Consider the following 2,280-nt stretch of genomic DNA (forward strand, 5'->3'; position numbering starts at 1 on the left):
TAATAATTACCTATTTTTATTTTGATGTCCGAAAGTAGGAGAAAAAGAGGATATTTCATCTGCAATATCCTTTATTAACTATGTAGTTTTATACAGATAGACAAGGTTATAGTCTACATAAAGTCAAAATAAGTCCGTTGAATATTAATAGCATATCATTAATTCTATTATACGACAACAGTATCGAAAGTAAGTTGGATTAAGTTCCAATTTGAAAAATTACAACAATAAAAAAGCTATAAAAGAAATACTTATCATTTGGCCCAAATCACAGCGAGCATTTCTTTTTACTATCTCAAAAGAACCGACGTATTGTCCCCGAAGGCTCACATTTATCTACTCGATGTGACTTCGATGAAAACATTTGATAACATCTAATATGACGTCACGGCTATGTTAGATATCATTCGAAGTTACATGTTCCGATCAAATCCTTTATTTAACCCGATGTTAAAACATTTTTAGTAATGTATAATATATAAAATAAAGTCTTTTAGTTTTCATTAAATGAAATTCACATCGATACTAAATTACTTGCATGCAGAAATAACTAAAAACTTCCCTTATATAAACTTTTTAATTCCAGCAAAGTGTTAAACCCTGTTTCAACCGTACTGCTATTTTTTATATAATTATTTAAAATTAAAATTCAACTAGAAGTTCAGAAACAAAAACTAGATAAAAACAAAAATCTTTGAGGCATTCGGAAATTCACTGTAATGCACTTTATTTGCTCTATCTGTGTGAGAGTTTTTTAATTACTTTTTATTTAAATGTATTTTTTATATTGTCAATTTATTTTTGGCAGTCGATGGCTGCTTAAAGTAAGGTAGCTATTTCATTTTTTACATGCACCATCTGTTCGATGGCAGCGAGGGTAAATTACGGTTGTCACTCATTTATGCACAGATGCCAAAATATTTTAAGATTATAAAGGTGATATACTTTCTAAAAGTTATTTCATTGAGGAATTACTTTACGAAAATGTCACGCACATAAATTGTTCGTAGAATTTTTCACCTTAAGCTCCAATGTTACTTGAATAAGGGATCAATATCTATGAGTATGTAGAAAATACAATGTTCAAGTCAATACAATAATAATCTGCACAACTGAACTTTTCAACTCTTACGTGGTTGGATAATGAATAACTTAATTACTAGGTAGACATTAGTAAAAAAAATCTAGATTTGTTTGTTAATTTTATTTGATAAGTCTGCATAATTTATCGGGCGCGTGACCTAGAGGTCACAGTTGGCCGCCTGTAATATTTGTGTGACCCACACAGTTGTTTGTTCAGACTCTAGGTGCACTCTCTCTGTATGTCAATTCTATGTTTGCATCTACATTTTTATTTTAATGCGTTGTTGTTTGTTTAACTGCATTTTATTTAGCTACATTATTATTCAGTGTTCGAAAACCTTGCTCTAACAATGAAGACTTTGTTCCATTATTTTCCTAGTTAAATGTTTAAGAATTAAAATAATAAAGTGACGTTTCCTATCTATACATCAAAGTACGTCCTCCAAACAAAGTTTCTTAGTAATCATATTCTAAAATTTCTAAAAACAATGTAGTTAGGTTAAATTAAAATAATGAAGAATCCTGTGAAACAGAAACAAAAAGAAAATTTCACTTGTGCAATAGTTTTATTGTTTACTCACATTAAAAGAAAGATACAAACTCATCTCTTTACGGTTGTAGCCATGATAATGAAAGGCTAGAACATAATAAAACGTATACGAAAAAGTAGCGGGTCGCAGCAAGCGAGAGAGCGCTTTAGCGAGAGCCCCTCGCCGGCCGCCGCGCGCCGGGCGCCCGGCCGCGCCGCGTGTTGACACGGTCGCATCCAGATTAATTATTAACAAAATTGTATGAAGCCGTCAGTTAATGATAACGTTAACTAGAATTCATAATAAAGTGGGAGCAGCTGTATCCAGAGCACATCCGAGTTATGTCCCGCGCGAGACAGGCGCCTGATTAAAAATGCAGCTCTTCACAACGAGATGAAATCGGCAGAGGCGTCTCTCGCGCACGCTACGTTCAGTGTTGTTGTGGCGCTTGAGCGGGCAGGTCTTGCAGTGCGATGGCGCGCCGGCCGCTCAACAACTTGCGCCGGTAGTGACTTCATCAAATGAAAATTTAATTTATACTGAATTAGTGCTGAAGACTCGCCGCAGCGGAACGAAGTGGGAAGAATACATGAGTTAGTAACACTTTCTTATATTTACTTTACTTTTATTTTTCAATAACCTGTAACCAACTATATTTGTACTTTAG

General features: G+C 34.0%; 1 protein-coding gene across 1 annotated transcript in view; it reads left to right on the top strand.

The window, feature by feature from the left end:
• The first annotated feature begins 1,941 nt into the window (after nt 1-1,941).
• Nucleotides 1,942-2,280, top strand: part of LOC106100413 (delta-sarcoglycan-like) — a 5,907-nt gene continuing 5,568 nt past the window's right edge. Inside the window, exon 1 of the mRNA XM_013279250.1 lies at nt 1,942-2,206. The gene's annotated coding sequence lies outside the window, so the exon portion shown is untranslated. The remainder of the gene's footprint in view (nt 2,207-2,280) is intronic.

The sequence above is a fragment of the Papilio polytes genome, unplaced genomic scaffold (assembly GCF_000836215.1).
Source record: "Papilio polytes unplaced genomic scaffold, Ppol_1.0 DF824047.1, whole genome shotgun sequence".
NCBI classification, from domain to species: Eukaryota; Metazoa; Arthropoda; class Insecta; order Lepidoptera; family Papilionidae; genus Papilio; species Papilio polytes.